The following is a 6,350-nucleotide window of genomic DNA, read 5'->3' as shown; positions in this document are numbered from 1 at the left end:
AGATGCTGGCAGCAGCAGTGTCATGAGATTGAAAAATCACTAAAAATAGTAGGAGTGAAATTAATTGATGAATAAATTATGTAAGCGAAGCTCGATGAGTCTGTTTTCATGAGGAAGTAACGAAAAGATCATATGGGCAGTATATTAAGAGATAATCAGATTTTTGTGGGACAGGGCCAGAACGGTTTCTGGATTCCCTGCTCTGACTTTGGAAATTCATTACAAATTAACCGGAGATAATTAGGGGTCGTACCATATATGTACAGATTCCTCTCTGAGTCTAGTTTTCATAGAAACAAACGGCATCAGTATTGAAGCCCCGTGCAGGGAGATATTCAAGTCGTAATGGGCAAAGGTCAGTGTAGTCGACCCCTGCAACTTGGGAGATTTTGACTAATAAACTGTACTAATTGGCCCAACCAAAAATTCTAGAAAAAAATACATAGATGGGCACATGAGTCTAGTTTCTGGGAAAAATTACGAAACTGATTTTCGAGTTACGAAACTCAAGATATGATTTTTAAAACGACTAGTACATAGATTGGGCAGTGTCTGGAAAATAAATTTTATAAGGGGTTAAAGTCAGTTAACACCTCGTGTTCGACTCCGGTGTCGGTTTCGGGTTCGGGGTGTTACATTTTATTGGTATCAGAGCTATGGTTTAGTCGATTCTAGGACTACCATAGCGCGTATGAGTCTAGCTATACATGCCGAATGTTAATGTTTAAATGTGTGATGACTTCCGACGGTTGAAATGTTTTTGTTTTGATTAGTAAATGGACCCCGGTGAAGAAAGAACCCTAGCGGATGACGTTGAGAGCGTAGCGGCTGCTCCTGCACAAGGGACGCCGCCTGTTGAACCTCAGTCATCTGCGAATAATCAAGGTGAGGGGGCTAAACAAGCCTTCTTTACCATGATGAATGAGTGGGTCGCGCAATATGCCCGAACCAACCCGGCTGTCCAACAATTCCCGAATTTGAATAATCCACCCCAAGAGCCTGTAATGCCATCAGTCGCTGATCCTGTGAGGCTGAGTAAGCCACCTGTAGACTTGATTAGGAAGCGTGGGGCCGAGGAGTTCAAGGCCATAGTAACTGATGATGCCGAAAGGGCCGAGTTCTGGCTAGATAACACCATTCGGGTGTTCGATGAATTGTCATGCACACCCGACGGATGTCTAAAATGTGCTGTATCTTTGTTGCGAGACTCAGCCTACTATTGGTGGAGGACCTTGATTTCCATAGTCCCGAACGAGCGAGTAACTTGGGACTTCTTTCAAATGGAATTCCGGAAGAAATTTATTAGCCAACGGTTCATTGATCAGAAGCGTAAGGAGTTCTTGGAACTCAAGCAAGGCCGTATGACTGTATCTGAATACGAACATGAATTCGTAAGACTCAGTAGGTATGCCCGGGAGTGTGTAGCTGACGAGGTTGCTATGTGCAAAAGATTCGAGGAAGGATTGAATGAAGATTTAAAGCTACTAATGGGTATTTTGGAAATAAAAGAATTCGTAACACTAGTCGAACGAGCCTGCAAGGCGGAAGAACTTGGAAAGGAGAAGAGGAAGGCTGAATTTGAAGCTAGAGATTATCGTAAGAGATCGACGAGTAAAGCTCCGTTCTCAGCTATAAAGAAGTTCAGGGAGGACATTAAGAAGTCGAGGGCGACTGCGGGAATTTCCATCAGGGCAAGACCATCGATGGGCTCCCGAGCTACTTCGGTAGCTAGTGTGGGCAATAATCGTCACGAGAAACCTGAATGTCCCCAATGTGGAAGACGACACCTAGGTGAATGTTGGGGCAAGTCTACTAGCAGGGTCTGTTACGGATGCGGTTCGAAGGACCACTTCATTAGAGATTGCACGGAGCTGGATGAGAAGAATAAGATTCAAGGTGTAAGACCTAGTGGAGTGACATCTAGAGGTAGACCACCGAGAATTTTAGGAGGCAGGGGTGGTAGTCAGAGGGGGGCCTCTGATACGGCCGATCGAGCCGAGAACCGTACTCCTGCTAGAGCATATGCCATTCGTGCACGAGAGGAGGCATCCTCCCCCGACGTCATCACTGGTACCTTCACTCTCTTTGATACTAATGTGATTGCATTGATTGACCCTGGTTCTACTCATTCATATGTATGCGAAACCTTAGCAACCAGTAAGACTCTACCTGTTGAGTCTACTGAGCTCGTAATTCGAGTATCAAACCCTTTGGGTCAATGCGTACTTGTTGATAAAGTGTGTAAGAGATGCCCTCTAATAATCCGAGAATCCTGTTTTCTGGCCGATTTGATGCTTTTGCCGTTCGACGAGTTTGATGTTATTTTTGGTTTGGATTGGTTAACCGCGCATGATGCGGTTGTGAATTGCAAAAGCAAGACTATCGATTAGAGGTGCGCAAATAACGAAATAATCCGAGTTGAGTCTGCGGACTTAAGGGGTTGCCAGCTGTAATATCAGCAATGTTGGCCCAGAAATATGTAAGGAAAGGGTGCGAAACGTACCTCGCGTATGTACTTGATGACAAGGAGATAGAAAAGAAACCCGAATCGGTGCCGGTGGTTTGTGAATACCCGGATGTTTTTCCTGAAGAGTTACCGGGTTTGCCACCTGTTCGGGAGGTAGAGTTTGGTATTGAGCTTGTACCTGGAACTACGCCAATTTCGATCGCTCCGTATCGTATGGCACTAACCGAGTTAAAAGAGTTGAAAGCTCAGTTGCAAGAATTGACGGATAGAGGTTTCGCTCGACCGAGTTTCTCACCTTGGGGTGCACCAGTATTGTTCGTGAAAAAGAAGGACGGAACCATGAGGTTGTGCATTGACTATCGTCAACTGAATAAAGTGACGATAAAGAATAAGTATCGGTTACCGCGTATTGATGATTTGTTCGACCAACTGAAGGGAGCCTCAATGTTCTCAAAATAGATCTGAGATCGGGCTATTATCAGTTGCGAATTCGAGAATCGGACATACCCAAAACTGCCTTCAGGACGAGATATGGTCACTACGAGTTCTTAGTGATGCCGTTTGGGCTCACTAATGCCCCTGCGGTGTTTATGGATTTGATGAATCGGATCTTCAGGCCGTATTTGGATCGGTTCGTAGTTGTGTTTATTGATGACATCTTGGTCTATTCAAGAGATGAGACCGAACATGCTGAGCATCTGAGGCAAGTGTTGCAAATTTTGCGGGATAAGCAGTTATATGCTAAGTTCAGTAAGTGTGAGTTCTGGTTAAGAGAGGTTAGCTTCTTGGGTCATGTGGTGTCCGCATCGGGTATTCGAGTTGACCCGAGCAAAATTTCAGCCATACTTAACTGGAAGCCTCCGAGAAATGTTACCGAAGTCCGGAGCTTTCTAGGGCTCGCCGGTTATTACCGTCGATTTGTCAAAGGTTTCTCGATGATAGCCACACCAATGACGAAGTTACTTCAAAAGGATGTTAAGTTCGAATGGACGGAGAAATGTCAGAAAAGCTTCGATCAACTGAAAACTCATTTGACTGAAGCTCCAATTTTGGTGCAACCCGAATCGGGTAAAGAGTTTGTCATTTATAGTGATGCATCCCTACTTGGGTTGGGTTGCGTATTGATGCAAGAAGGTCGAGTTGTGGCCTATGCATCGAGACAATTGAAGCCACACGAGAGAAATTATCTGACCCATGATCTCGAACTAGCCGCCATTGTGTTTGCATTGAAAATATGGCGACATTATTTGTTTGGTGAGAAGTGCCATGTGTTTTCGGATCACAAAAGTCTCAATATTTGATGACTCAACGAGACTTGAATCTGCGACAAAGACGTTGGCTTGAGTTGTTGAAAGATTACGAGCTTGTCATTGATTACCACCCGGGAAAGGCTAATGTGGTTGCGGACGCCTTAAGCCGGAAATCACTGTTTGCTTTGCGAGCGATGAATGTACACTTGTCTGTTCTACCTGACAATGTGTTAGTAGCTGAATTAAAAGCCAAACCATTATTGACTCATCAAATTCGTGAAGCTCAGAAAGTCGATGATGAATTGGTTGCAAAACGAGCTGAGTGTGTTCCGAACAAGGAATCGGAGTTTCAGATTGATGATGATGGTTGTTTGAGGTTTAGAAGCCGTTTGTGTGTTCCAAGGAATTCGGAACTCATTCCGATGATTTTGAACGAAGCCCATTGTAGCCGAATGTCAATTCACCCGGGGAGCACGAAAATGTACAACGACTTGAAACGTCGGTTTTGGTGGCATGGTATGAAACGAGACATCTCCGACTTTGTTTCGAGATGTTTAATATGTCAACAAGTGAAAGCGGAACATCAAGTGCCTTCAGGGTTACTTTAGCCGATCATGATACCCGAGTGGAAATGGATCGAGTCACAATGGACTTTGTGTCCGGACTGCCATTGTCAGCAAGTAAGAAGGATGCGATTTGGGTTGTTGTTGATAGGCTGACTAAGTCGGCTCACTTTATCCCCGTGCGTACGGATTTTTCATTGGATAAACTAGCCGAATTGTATGTTTCACAGACTGTGAGATTACATGGAGTACCTATTTCTATCGTGTCGGATAGAGATCCGAGATTCACCTCGCGATTTTGGGAGAAATTGCAAGAAGCTTTAGGTACCAAGCTGCATTTTAGCACCGCTTTTCACCCCCAAACCGATGGTCAATCCGAGCGGATAATTCAGATGCTTGAGGATATGTTGAGATGTTGCATCCTCGAGTTTAGTAGTTCATGGGAACGGTATTTACCTTTGATTGAATTCGCTTACAACAATAGTTTTCAAACAAGTATTAAGATGGCACCTTACGAGGCTTTGTACGGGCGTAAATGCCGCACACCATTGGTTTGGACTGAGCTTGGTGAAAGTAAAATTTTCGGAGTTGATTTGATTAAAGATGCCGAACAGAAAGTAAAGGTGTTATGGCTCGAACACGGGATCGAGAAGCTACTTGGGAAACCGAGAGCTCGATGAAAGAACGATATCCAAACCTATTTACCGGTAAGATTTTCGGGGACGAAATTTCTTAAGTGGGGGAGAGTTGTGACAGCCCAAAATTGACCCTAGTCGGGAAGTGGTTTCGGGACCGCTAAACCGAGTCACCGAAAGGTTTGAATGTGATGTTTATTATCTAGAATATGTAATCATGAATGTGTGAAATTTCAAGCTTCGATTTAGTCGATTGCATGTGAATTTAGTCAATAGGACTTATATGAGAAATTTTAAAATGTGATAGGTCAATGCATGAGGACCTATTAGTGCATGTGGAAGAAAAGGGGACTTGCATGTCAAATTCCCCCTCCCTAATATAGTGGCCGGCCATGCTATGGGTGGAAACATGTCCCAACATGTTGTGTTAGTGATGTATGGTAAGGAAATAATATTAAGCATGATAATTAAAATAAATTAAAGAAAGGAATTAAACAATGAAAAGGAAGGGTGATGAAAAAAAAATGGTCTCATCCATACCCCCCCTTGTTGCCGTGAGTTGAGGAAAGAAAACAAAAAAAAAATGTGTGTTCATTCTTGAACACCTTTGGCCGAATAGAGGAAAGAAAGGAAGGGGAAGAGCTTGAGAAAATCGGCTATGGTGGTTTGCTAGACTAAGGTATGTTTGATGTTGTTCTTGAGATGCATGCATGTTTTAGTAGTTGACTTGAGTTCTAAAAACCCATGGTTCAATTTTGTGGATTGATGATGATTTTGTGTTTTGCCATTGATGAGTGCTTGAGCTTTTTGATAGTTGTTGATGAAAAGTGAAAGATATGTTAAAGATTAATATGTTTTGTGTTGAAGTTTTTGGTGATTTTGAGTAGTTAGGGCTAAATTACAAAAACAAATTTTTGAAGGACTCAAAGGTGAAATAAATGAGATGTATGGACTTATATGGGCACTAGGAAGATTCGGCCTTAAGGAGTGTGACCAACTTTGTGTATTTTGTGTTTGTGGAATAAAGACTAAATTGTGAAAGTGCGAAATATTAGGGGTAAAAATGTAATTACCCATTTATGCGTTATTAGACTAAATTGAATGAAAATATGTTAAATTAAGGCTTGGCAAGCTAGCTATTAAGGTGAAATGCTAATGTTAGTATTTGATTCGGTAATAATCTGTTTGGGGACAGCAGCAGTAAGGTGATTTTGGAAAATCGCCATAATTTGTAGGAGTTGAATTAGAAGCTGAGTGAATTATGCCATTAAAGCTTGAAGAGTCTATTTCTTACAAAAGAAACTATGAAAACAAAAGAGTTACCGATCTTGAGATATTTGAAGTATTGTGGGGCTGAGTCAAAATGACTACTAGATTCCCTGTTCTGTTTTTAGAAATCATTATAAATTGTACAAAATGATTAAGATAAAATTAT

This window comes from Gossypium hirsutum, chromosome A02 (genome assembly GCF_007990345.1).
Source record: "Gossypium hirsutum isolate 1008001.06 chromosome A02, Gossypium_hirsutum_v2.1, whole genome shotgun sequence".
NCBI lineage: Eukaryota > Viridiplantae > Streptophyta > Magnoliopsida > Malvales > Malvaceae > Gossypium > Gossypium hirsutum.
This window is presented reverse-complemented; position numbering follows the sequence as displayed.